This window comes from Dermacentor andersoni, chromosome 1 (genome assembly GCF_023375885.2).
Source record: "Dermacentor andersoni chromosome 1, qqDerAnde1_hic_scaffold, whole genome shotgun sequence".
In the NCBI taxonomy this organism is placed as follows: Eukaryota; Metazoa; Arthropoda; class Arachnida; order Ixodida; family Ixodidae; genus Dermacentor; species Dermacentor andersoni.
The window spans coordinates 115,800,137-115,812,489 of record NC_092814.1 but is presented as its reverse complement, the minus strand read 5'-3'; the positions used below and the strand labels follow the sequence as shown (position 1 = coordinate 115,812,489).

The 12,353-nt window shown below is 42.9% G+C and overlaps 2 long non-coding RNA genes across 3 annotated transcripts; both read left to right on the top strand.

Annotated features, from left to right (window-relative positions):
- The first annotated feature begins 12 nt into the window (after positions 1–12).
- On the top strand, positions 13–8,147 carry LOC140216362 (uncharacterized). Of its 2 annotated transcripts, none has more exons than XR_011893011.1 (3): positions 13–273; positions 2,311–2,412; positions 6,091–8,147. It is a non-coding gene; the product is annotated as an uncharacterized lncRNA (long non-coding RNA). The 2 variants fall into 2 exon arrangements; XR_011893010.1 differs by lacking the exon at positions 6,091–8,147 and adding an exon at positions 5,903–6,083.
- A 57-nt stretch (positions 8,148–8,204) lies between these two features.
- LOC129380563 (uncharacterized) lies at positions 8,205–10,551 on the top strand. The gene is made up of 2 exons (XR_008608703.1): positions 8,205–8,801; positions 9,883–10,551. It is a non-coding gene; the product is annotated as an uncharacterized lncRNA (long non-coding RNA).
- The last annotated feature ends 1,802 nt before the right edge of the window (positions 10,552–12,353 follow it).

Here is a 12,353-nt window from a genome sequence, read left to right as displayed (position 1 = left end):
TTATCTGGAGGCCTCGGTTCGGGCTGGTGAAGACGAAAGAGTCAAAGCCGCGTCGCATTTTCTTTCAGCACCGTTGAGAGCAGGAAGTAAGTGCTACGCGGGGTGCGTGTCTGCGAGTGGGATGCCCATCTGAGCCGACACGGCGTCATCGTGTGGTTGGACCCTTGGCGGACAACGTCTGTTCGAGAGGAGTGTGACCGCGAACACCGCCTTCCGCGCGTGAAACCAAGGCCTCATTACAGGATTTTCTCCATCCTTAGTCGCATTATAAAAGTAATTTTTTTTTCATCGTTGCTTTGGTTGAGAAGCTTTCACTCGGCTGCCGACGGGAATTAAGTATTATATTTTCTTTCTGCAAAATTATTTTATATTTGTTGCGTGACCCAGCGCTTGGTATCGAAAGTACAGGGTCCGTTTTGCACTTAGAATAAGTATAATATTTTTTTCGTGAGTACGAGTTGACGTCAGCACTGGTTTACTAGAACACCGGCTCTTGAGTCATATTTGGGGAGCTGAGCGGCTTAGTGAATTAATTCCTGAACCTGTACTTACCGTCGAGGTATTTACCGTTTTCCTCATACTAATAAGTTTTAGCGCAGTACTCGCAGTATCTTAAAACACATGACTAAATGGCGCAGCCTTCGTAAGAAATCATGACTCCAGTCATTCAACAAAATTATGAGAGAGCGAAATACCCGGTGCTTTTTTTTTAGCAGCATCACAGTTTTAAAAATTGCCTGTGTAAGGTAGCACAATTCTAACCCTTGAACTTAGTTATTCCATGAGGCGGACATTACTTCCGTGGGCACTCGAACTCGCAATTGACTAATTAACAACAATAAACAGCTTTTTAATTATTTACTTTATGGCACATAGTAATTTGCGAATTGCAGCCGGCGAGTCCACAAGGCGTATACACTTGGGACGAATTCTCAGGGTTACACCAGTTTTGAGACATCAATTTTGAAAGTGTGCGACGAAATGCATTGGCGTTCCAGTACAAGATTTTGTGCTTCAATGCATAAAACGGCGGCTTCTTAAAAATGTAAGTGAAACAACAGTGCAATATTTACCGCAAGTTTGGCGGCGCATAGGTTGAAACAGGTACGATCCTCAGAAATCGTTCCAAGTCGATGTAATTCGCAGTTTCACTAACTACAATTCGTAAATTGCAATACGGGCTGTAAGTTTATTGGTACAATTAAATTAGTGAAATTTTATTAATTAGTCAATTACGCATTTCACCGTTCATGGAAGTAATGTCCGCTTCATCGAGTTAAGGGTTAGAATTGTGCCATATCTGCCACAGGTGATTTTTAAAAATTTGGCGCAGCCAAAACAACATCACCACCTAAGATACTCTAACACACTGAATTCTCTTTTGAACCAGGTCAAATGGGGCGTACTTCGAAAATGAAATAGCTAAGCATTCTAATGATACTCTCAACGCCAGTCATCTTATTAGAACTTCTCAGCAATACCAAGTCTCACAATGTAACGGTGTCCCAGCTAGCGTTACCCAAGCTATTCAAAGAAAAAAGAAAGGTTTAAAAAACATGGCGCAAGATACGATTTTATTACCTACGTTCTTTGGTCACCAAACCCCCGACGGCCGAACACTGCAGCTCATTTAATTGTATCTTGCACCGTGTTTTTTTTAAAACCGTTTTTGTAACAGCTTGGCTAACGTTTATCCGGCACCCGCGGTATCTGAAACCGACACTGGAAAACGGATGTAAACAAACAATATTGACTGTGCAAACGAGTTTAATGACGTGTGGTGACTAGCCTTCTTCTTCAGAGGCTGTGCCACTGTGCCTCAGCATCTCCAGTCTTTCTTTGTCCCACATGCACTGGTAAAGCCGTCAATGTTATAATAAAAAATTTAAGGAACTACTGGCCCAAGGCTTGATAGCATTTACCATGCTAAAATAAAACTAATAGTCTATTAATTTTCCCTGAGCTTTCGCACATCATAATCTTGACGTTCAAAGAAGGTACTTCCCGCAAAAACTAAAGCATAGAAAAACAACTAGAATACTTAAAACGGGTTAGCCCGTTGATTATATATCAATTTATTTGTTGCTATTCTTGATTGAGTAAATAACTTATTGATCGTTTGATTCGGTTACCCTCCCAAAGTCCTAGTTATTAATTGCTGGTGTTTTTCTAATCAATTGTCCTTAACCCATCTAATACTTGGTTTGTGGTTTGCTTTCTAATTGTGGTTTGCCTTTATTTATAGTCACGTGAACTATAGGATTGTTTTTTGGGGGAAACACGTACAAACGTGACCTTTTACCGGTACAGCACATTCAAGGCCAAGCCATTCGCATAATCACCAGGACTTTTGACTCGACCAATGTAGGCTACTTACACCGTGATGACAAGATTTTCTCAGCCTCAGAAAAGGTTCGATTTCAACCAGCATCTTATTTTCTACTAGTTAGTAACAAACCAACTGCAATATGACCTTATTCATGTTAACTTATTATAAACAAAATCCTACGAGATTTGATACAATATTTATTTTGACCCATAGTGCTCACACTGACTATAGTCAAACGACTTCAGTATACACTGCACTAAATCAATGGAATAAATTACCTAAATCTCATTACCTAATTCCTAATTACCTAATTACCTAATTCTCATCATCATTCGCATCTTTTAAATCAACACTTAAAACACTTGTTTTACGATAAGCTATACCAAATTAGTTATTTATATTGTATTGTATGGTGCATTATATCTTGTAATTGCACAGTTGCGTGAACTTTTAGTCGTTTACGTTCTTATCTACAAGATTATAATCTATGCTTTTGGATACTTATAACTTTCTGGATTGATGTTGTTCAGTTGTACTCAATAATACCTGTTATGCTGCATATAATCTACTACTGTATCAGTCCAACTAACGGTGATGTCAAGAAAAGCGCCTGAGAATTTATTTGTAGTTTACAATTGAAGTGTACAAGTAATTACTTATTCATTTACTACATACTGCAGACCATTCGGTCCAATCAGAAGGGCAATAGATACCAAAAACAGTCAACAAATGAGGAAGAAGCAAGTACAAATTTATACAATTTTTAGCCGCAGTCTGTCTGTAAACCGTCGTTCCAGTCCGATATTGTTCGGGGAAAAAAAGAAAGTTTAAACGTATAAATTTGCGCATAATAGGGTGTTAGTGAGTCAGGATGATGCCATCTTGTGTGCCGTGTTATTGCAGGCGTTATGTTAGTCGATGGCTTCATTTCAAGCTTGTTGTTGAGAAGGAGGGAAAGGAATTCAAGCCTCAGCTGCTTTCGGCGCGATTCAAGAGTAGGTATAGAACTTTCTGACATAATCTTAGAGGGAGAGTCCAGCCTTGCGAATTGATGAAATATAAACCTAACTACCTTTCTTTGTATTTTTTCAAGATGCCTGATATTTGGCTTAGTGTAGGGATCCCATGATATACATGCATACTCTAGCTTTGGTCTAATAAATGAAAAATAACAGTAATTTTACACTAGGAGGGGCATTTTCAGTTTGTGTCTTAGGAAACAGAGTTTTCGGAAAGCAGAAGAACAAATATCATTAATGTGCATGTTCCACGAAAAAGTGGAAGTCAAAGTAACACCTAAGTATTTGTAGTTCTTGGTCTCACGCAGTGCTGAAGAACCTAGTGTATAAGAAAATGTTAGAGTTTTTTTTACGATTAATACGAAGAAACACGTATTTCTCAACGTTAATAAACAACTCCCATTCATTACACCACTTCAATATGTTGTTTAAATCCCTTTCGGGGAAAATCTGATCCCTCTGACAAGTTATGTCACTGTACAAAATACAATCATCGGCAAACACTATAATTTGCACACCGGGTGTTATGTTTTTAACAATGTCATCTGTATAGACTAAGAATAGCATAGGCCCCAAGACACTACCTTGCGGCGCCCCTGACGTGACCGGAAGAGCGGCCGCGCTATGTTCACCAATTGCAACGTACAGGGTGCGTTTGGTCAGATAAAAAATAATTCAGTTGATGAAAATGTCAGGTATGCCAATAATTTTAAGTTTGAAGATTAATTTGTCGTACGGAACCTTATCGAAGGCTGTAGTGAAATCTAAAAATATTACATCCATTTGGCCATTATTGTCGAGAGATAAAGCAAACATGTTAATCACTATAACCAATTGTGTTTCAGTGGAATAACCCTTCCTGAAGCCGTGCTGAAACTCCGTGAGCACATTGTTTTCAGCCAAGAATTCCTTCATATAGTTTGCCCCAATGTGCTCCAAGAGTTTGCAGCATTGTGATGTCAGAGAAATGGGACGATAATTTTGTAATCTAAATCGATCCCCCTTTTTGAATATTGGAATAATTCGGGCCACCCTCCAGTCGTACGGTAGTTGTCCTGACAGCAGTGAAGCAGAAAAATGCTTTACAAGAAAGCTGGCAATAAGTTCAGGATATCGTTTTAGAAAAATTTTCGGGATTTCGTCATGGTCGCAGGAAGCTTTAGTTTTCAGGTTCACCAACATGTTGACAATTGCAGCATAAGAAGTAGAATCCACACCAAATACCTGTTTCACTGGAAGCATAGTAATGAAAACATCTGACGCTGCAAAGACGCTTTGGAAGTACTAATTAAAATGCTGTGCTATGTCTTCGTTATTAGTTATTGATGTGACCTCAGTTATTATCTGTGAAATCGGTTTCTTTTTTTCCTTCATATGGTTCCAGTATTTTCTGGGATCACTTTCAATGAAGTTAGACAGAGAAGTGTAATAATAGTAATTCTTTGCTGCAGTCACCTTCTGTTCAAGAGAGTTCTGTGGCTCTTTTATTTTAACAGGATTGCCATGCTCTTTTTTAACCTTTTTACCTTGCGTTTAATGTGAATGACATCGCGTGTCATCCAAGGTGTACGCTTGTGAACTTTCTTATTTTTACTAGGGATGAATCTGTTTATGCAATAGTGGCACATAACTTTGAAACGATTCCACAGAGAACAGGCATCAGTGGTGGTAAAATCAACAAGACAGTTTTTCATGTGCTCTATGATGAACACATCATCGGCATGAGAATAATCTTTCTAACTAAGCACTGAGGAATAGTTTTGCGCCCTCTGTACAAGTGGTAGGGTAATGCTCACCAAGCAGTGGTCGGACAGTCCTTCTTCAACACAAACAAAATTCAAGAAAACAGACCAGTGGGCTAGTTGGTACTGCATAACTTGAGGCAAAGCGAAAAAAAAAAGAACACGACGACAAAAGAAGGCAACGGAGACACAGCGCTACTAACAACTGCATTTTTATTGCACATGAATACCACATATAAACCATCGTACAAGTGGAAGAAAAAGTCACTGTCGCGCATAGATTTCTTTCAGGCAAAATCAGAAAGGGGTGGATCTACTTGAAAGAACTGTTGCACCCTTCAGCACGTACGATATGAACGGTACAGTCACCTGCCTCAAGAACAATTCATTATTTTTAGTTCCGGCGCAAAAAGAGGGCGGCTTCACTGTACTTGAAAAAGGCACGTACAACGCTAAGGCGTTGGAAGCCGTTAACTCTACGTTTGTTAAGCGGGACGACGTGTATCTTGAAAAAGTTTAGAAACGGGCGTGGATTTTGTAAGAGCTTTAATCTTGAAGCCCTTCGTCGGGACTTAGACAAGACAAAGGCACTGCGTCTGCAAATGTTCTTTTCCGCGAAAACGCACAAAGATGAGTGTCCGTTCCGTGTTATTGTATCAGAAAAGGGCTGCTGGCAAAAATTGGTAGCTTGCTTTTTACAGTGAAGCTCAAAGTGTTAGCTCTCGACAGCCCTTTTAGAATCAGCAGTTCTGAGCAAGTGATACAATTTTTAAAAGACAACACTCACGTGAGTGTCTCTGCCTTCTCTCTAGACATTAAAGATCTGTTTTACTCATAACCTCAAAAGGAGCTACTTCAATACGTGGAAGACGCTATTGACAACCATGGCATAGTGGGCTTCCAGAATGAAGTCAGTCTAACCGCTAACCAATCTTTAAAACTTTTAAAGTTTTACTTGTCTTCGACGTTCGCTGCTTTGGGTGACTCAACGTTTTTACAGAGAGAAGGCGTATGCATTGGATCCTGCCTAGCGCCTCTGGTAAGCGACCTATTTCTCGCTCATTACTATAGGATTCTGTGCACTAGTCTGAAAGGATCAGAGGTTGCAAAAAGTTTTTAGGTATGTCGATGGTTATCTAGTTATCTAGTAAAATGAACGCTTGGCTTTGTTCGGCTTTTCGCGAGTGCCTCCAACCTCTTATTTTGTCATGTGAAGAGCCTGCTAATAGTTTCATTAGGTTTTAGATCTAGCGCTTGTTTTTTCAAACAGTCATGCATGTTGGGGCCATGAGCCCCGAAGGAAGAAATCCATTCAACCATTTTCATCAGGGCATTCCAAACTAGTTAAGCGGGGCATCATTATTCTTTGTTTTAAAAACGCTCTTCTAAAATCCTGTCATCACTTGGTACACAGAAGCTTCAAAAACCAAGTTTCGCGCCTAAGCGCAGCTGGTTACCCCTTGCAAATGCTGACAGCAGTGGCTGGCAGTATGTTAAGAAAACGTGATCACTCGGATTCCACTACCCAGCAGAGCAGACGCAGAAAAGTGGTTGTCACGCCGTACTTGCCCCAAGCTAGCCATAGTTTGAAGAAAATTGGGAATCGTGTTGGCGTTGATGTCGTCTTTTCAGTCCCTTTGAAATTGTCTGGTTTATACGCGAAAGTTAACAATACCACAAAGAGGCACCGTGACTGCAATAAAAAACACTGAGAAGCGTTTGTTTTGTGCATGGAAGGAGTGGTATACCGTATTCCTTGAGACTGCGGGAAGGAATACATTGGTTAGACGGGAAGGTGCCTCAATGATCGCTTACGGAAATATCCGAACAATGTCAATAATCTGGTAAAGACTGGTCATCTAGCCGCACACTGCTCGCGTTGTGGGTGTAAACCTTTGTTTGACAAATCACAAGTGATATCTAGGAACCCAGATCAAGTCACTGGGGAGATTATCGAGGCATTCGAAATGATCAGAAAGGGTAACTGTGTAAGTTGCCAATCTGTGTCGCTGTCATAAAAAAGAAAGAAGAAAAAAAGAAATCGTGTTACTACCGCGGTAGCGGCCTATGGTGAATGATTTTGCCTGAAAGAAATCTATGTGCAACAGTGACTTTTTCCTCCAATTGTACGATATGTGGTAACCATGTGCAATAAAAATTAAGTGGTTAGTAGCGCTGTGTCTTTGTTGCCTTCTCTTGTCCTCATGTTTTTTTTTTTTTGGCGCTTTGCCTCAAGTTAGACAAACAAAATATTCCGAAAAATCCTGGCTAAGAAATACCAAGTCGAGAATCGAACTGCAACTGCCCAGAACGCGTGTCGGGTCGTATACCACCTGAAGCAGGTGGTACACGAGCCGTTGATGTGTTTGCTGCATGCGTTTCCGCTCCCAATCGATGCTCGGTAAATTAATGTGACCCGCCAATATAAATCGATCTCAGGGATATCTTCCCTGAGAAGGGCAGAAATGCCATTTTTTGTAATTTTGATAAGAACGGCAGCCTCCCCCGCCCTCCCCCCCCTGGTGCACCTGTATTTTTATATCACTGCATAGAAAGGAGGAAATATATCGCCACTTATTTCATCAGCAAAAACGAAATGAAATTCGACAAAAAAAAAACAATTTGTCGCCGGGGAATAGCGCCCCGTAGAACGTGTATTGGGTTTCTATGAAGGCGAAACGCGAAAGCAGTCGCGAACACTGAGATATCGGTGCGTGTTAAAAGAATCCTCAAGATGACGTTAAGCAATTTCGAGCCCTGTTTTACTAAACGCCCCTCATATCTAACTTGTCGCGTTGGTACACGCAAAGCAGCAATAGTCGAGAGTAGTCCCAGCAAGTACACTGAAAACTGAATTCGTGAACCACTCCGTCAGTTCTCACACTACCCGCCGCGATGACTTAACTGCTATCGTGTTGCGCTGCTAAGCACGAGGTCACGGGATCGAATCCCGGCCGCGGCGGCCGCATTTCGATGGTGGCGTAATGCAAGAACGGCCGTGTCCCGTGCATTCGGAGCACGTTAAAGGTCTCCCGGTGGTCAAAAGTAATCCGGAGTCCCCCCCCCCCCCCCCCCTTCTACGGCGTGCCTCATTATCAAATCGGGGTGTTTGCATGAAAATCCCCAGAATTAATTAATTCATTCAGTTCTAGTACTGTTCCCTGCCGTGAAAAAAAGAGAACATTACGCTGCGTTGCTGAAGCTCGAAGGTTCGGCCTCGGCATTCCAATGGGGGCGAAATGCAGAAACACTCGTGCGCTCATATCTAGGTGCGAGTTTAAGAATCCCAGATGGTCAAAAATGAATCCGGAGTCCCCCACTACGGCGTGCCTCATAATCAGATTTTGGCACGTAAAACCCCAAAACTTTTTGACTGGAACAGATAAAAAAAGAACTTTTCGGCCCTGCCTTAACAACGCTGCGAGCGTTATCCAAAATTTTGCTTCGGCAGAGTAGTCGACACACGTGTCGTATAGAGCACGCGTTGCAACGAGAGGATGCAAGACCGGACGTTGCACCGAGATAAAAACAAGATACGCAAGCTGAGTCTGCGGGGTCTCGCACGCATATATATGTTATTGCACAGCGTATAGCGGTTAGAGTCAGTGCCTAATATTGGATCGGACGCAGACAGAACAATGAAGGCGCACTGCATCATCGCTGCGATCGCAATTGTGGTCCTTTCAGACATCGCAAAGTCGTCTACGGTCGGTGAGTACCGGATTATTTTTTTCCTAAACGATCGTCGCAGCTGCATTGGCATTCGCGATTCGATTCACGCAGCGGTTCGTAAGCAATAAATTTTCGCATAAAATAGGGAACGGGTTTATCGTGCCAACAAACGGGAATAGCAAATAAGCCGGTCAGGACAAAAGAGTTATTACCAACTGTGAGCTCTCTGAACTAGGCGCAGATGTATCGTACAGCTAGAATTACTTTTTTTTCTTTTTTAAGCTATGTGTTCTTTTTATTCGCTAAACAGCAACAGTTTATACAGGCGCAAAACGGGGGGCGGGGGGGGGGGCATACTTTTTTAGTAGACTGTTTCAGATATGAACATTAGCTGCGGAACAGATGAAAAATGCCCGAGCCTGGCGGTTTTTTTTTCCATCTTCGGAGCGAGCAACAGCTTTCAGACTTTTCGCGCACGCCCTTGACGCGAAGGACGCGTGGCATTTGAGTGGGTTGCGAGCACATCATCCCGCAACGTACGTGCAGATGTTATTGAACGACCCGAAGGACTATGGTTGCAATGTGGGCGTGTTTGTACTTCATCGTAAAATAATTGTAGATTAGTGCAAGCAGCCCACAAGAGGACATAAACGTACATTCTCGTACATACTATTGTGTAAGCACCATGTCTTCTCCACGACAGTCTCCCGTTAGCGCTACACTACGCTGCTTTGATAACTCAAAACGAGCGCGAACACAGCAGGAGCGCAATCCTAGACGAAGCGTCGCCGGGCGCATTCCTGTCGAAAGCTGGAGGAAAGGCTTGCCCAGCTCTACGCAGCTCCATGGAGTTGAGTAATGTATAGTAGAGATTTGGCGGTAAGCGTCCGTAGCAGGAAATGGCCTCGCAATTGGATCTCCCTAGCATACCACGTTGATGTTTCTTCTTTAAGTCCTGGTTGCGCTCGTCAGCGAGTCGGACAAAATAGCATAACTATATGCTGTAGCTTGTGACCAATACCTGTTTCTGATCCATGTTTCTTTTGTGAACCTTCGTGCATTCAAAACACGACTGAATGATGATCTTGATGACAGAGACGGTGACGATCTTTTTTTGCAGGAAATAACGTGCCCCGATGCCCGTTGTTTCTGATCCCCGAAGGCGGCTGCACCGAACCGCCCAGCAATGTGACATGCGCGGACCTCCGCTGCGAACAATACAACCAAGCGTGCTGCAGCAGGGCCTGCGGTGGAAAGTTCTGCTTCGGCATACGGCTCGGCGATGATTAGCTTTCCGAAGTCGTTAATAATTCTGTTCACTTTGTGATATCCTTAATTGACGTTTTTGTGTGAAAATGCCGTTGGATATCATGAGTGATCTTTGCAAGGGTCGGCATACATAGTATAAAAAGAACAACTGTGCAAGACCTATACAACACGTTGGTGGTTCAAAGCAGGGAGGATGCAAATGTCGATTTCCGTGACCGGTGCGCATCAAACGGTCAGGTGTTTAAATGAGATAATATAAGTGTGCTCTTGTAGCTGTAAGTAACAAGTGTACCTGGAAGATTTGCACGTTGTGTTGCGTTAGTGCGCCGTCTGCGCTGTTATGCGATGAGAAGACTGCACTGGCAAATGTTGTTTATCAAAATTAATGGGATGCAAGAATAGGACAGTTTTTAGTTCATCGGTGCCTCGCGTCCTGCGTGCGCTTCTCGTAGTCCGTGTCCATTTCACTGTTACTTCGTATGCACGAAAAAATAAAAATGAAAGGCAATGAAAGCTTCTACTTCCATGTGTCGCGTCCTTGATAAATGCAGAAAAAAAAAGATCTGCAGAGTTGAGCTCTGAACTGATTTACTTAGACAGCAGCTGGCCTTCACAGCGTACACCGCCGTCTTCGCACGAACTTTGCCCTTTGCGATACACACAACATCGTATTCAACCGCTACAGTATATATCGCCTGTTATTGCCTTCGAAATACATGCACGCCTATGGCATACATGCATTCCTTTGGCGAGGGTGAAGTGGGGATGAGAAAGTGGCCCCTTGACGACGAGACGACAACGACGTGAAGACCTCGTGATGGCTCGTGCAACGTGATTTCGTAGCGAAAAAGGGCAGAGAGACAGACGGGCGAACGGACCAACTCGGCAAACCCAGTTTCATCTCTTAACTGCTCTCGCAGTAAAAAGTTTTGCTCTAAAATCAAACCTTTCTGATTCGCACATTTGCAATTAACGAGGAAGACGAAAAAAAGTATAGCTGGGAGGTAAACCAGGCAAGAAAGTAGATTTGTTATTCTACAATGGGCTCGAGGGAGGTCCTATATATAGTATAACGATAACGCAGTCAGACTATCCTGCCATTTCTCCCGGCTAGTATTCAGAAGGCTGCATTAATACACAGAAAAGTTTGCTAGAGCAGCATGTTATTTCGCATTATTGAGCCATAATTTAACTTGTTCGTTCACTGAATGCGTGACAAATGGCAAACGTCGGAAATCAGACCCTATATAGGCGTGCCGCTTTCGTAAATACCGGGGTGAATTAAGGCTGCACCATGGTGCAAGTTCGCGATGACATTACGAAGGAAGCTTTTATTTATCACGCATTTCCTAGTTTCTCGCATACTGTGAAGTTGGTTTATGCTGAAGAACATGGCTCACGAGTATGCTTGCTACTCATGGAAAACGAGCGCTAAATATCAACCTATCGGCTCAAGCCCACGGCATCCTGGTTTAGGGACGCCGCCCGCATTATACTTCTCAAGTGGACGTAGAGTTCTCGAGTACCAAGAACAACTATATTTGGGATGACTGCCGCGTGTCGATGTTGATGATTATGCTTTCCATACTATAGCACATACGCGCGACGGGCGATCGGCCAAGAAGCGTGTCCGCCTGTTGATGATGATGATGACGATTTCTATACGCTGGCATGCATTTACCCACAACGGGGTTTTGGTTAAGAAGCAGGTGTTAGAATTGCACATGCCTACAGTGGGAGATTGGCCAATTAGCGGGCGTTACATATCGTACCAACATCAACCACTTTTTTGAGATGATCGCCGCGTGTTGATTATGATTTCCATACTATGGCCTATACCCACAACGATGGATTGGCCAAGAAGCGGGCGTTACATATCGTACCAACATCAACTAGTTCTTTGATATGATCGCCGCGTGTTGATTATGATTTCCATACTATGGCCTATACCCACAACGATGGATTGGCCAAGAAGCGGGCGTTACATATCGTACCAACATCAACTAGTTCTTTGATATGATCGCCGCGTGTTGATTATGATTTCCATACTATGGCCTATACCCACAACGATGGACTGGCCAAGAAGCGGGCGTTACATATCGTACCAACATCAACTAGTTCTTTGATATGATCGCCGCGTGTTGATTATGATTTCCGTACTATGGCCTATACCCACAACGAGCGATTGGCCATGAAGCGGGCGTTACATATCGTACCAACATCAACTAGTTCTTTGATATGATCGCCGCGTGTTGATTATGATTTCCATACTATGGCCTATACCCACAACGACCTATTGGCCCAGAAGTGGGCGTTACATAT